Raw genomic sequence first — 378 nt, 5'->3', positions numbered from 1 at the left:
GGGTTACCTCACTAGAGGCTCGGGTTACCTCACGGGAGGCTCGGGTTACCTCACTAGAGGCTCGGGTTGCCTCACGGGAGGCTCGGGTTACCTCAATAGAGGCTCGGGTTGCCTCACGGGAGGCTGGGGTTACCTTAATAGAGGCTCGGGTTATCTCACTGGAGGCTGGGGTTACCTCAATAGAGGCTCGGGTTACCTCACGAGAGTCTCGGGTTACCTCACGGGAGGTCGGGTTGCCTCACGGGAGGTCGGGTTGCCTCACGGGAGGCTCGGGTTACCTCAATAGAGGCTCAGGTTGCCTCACGGGAGGCTCGGGTTACCTCATGGGAGGCTCAGGTTACCTCACGGGAGTCTCGGGTTACCTCAATAGAGGCTCGG

The 378-nt window shown here is 60.6% G+C and overlaps 1 long non-coding RNA gene across 1 annotated transcript in view; it reads left to right on the top strand.

Moving 5' to 3' along the window:
• The window catches only part of LOC116555375, a 13,716-nt gene that overhangs the window by 12,831 nt on the left and 507 nt on the right, over positions 1–378 (top strand). The window lies entirely within an intron of this gene.

The sequence above is a fragment of the Sapajus apella genome, unplaced genomic scaffold, assembly GCF_009761245.1.
Source record: "Sapajus apella isolate SASKATOON/1434 unplaced genomic scaffold, GSC_monkey_1.0 scaffold15, whole genome shotgun sequence".
NCBI lineage: Eukaryota > Metazoa > Chordata > Mammalia > Primates > Cebidae > Sapajus > Sapajus apella.
Note: the sequence above shows the minus strand (reverse complement) of the source record. Positions and strands in the feature narration are given on the sequence as shown.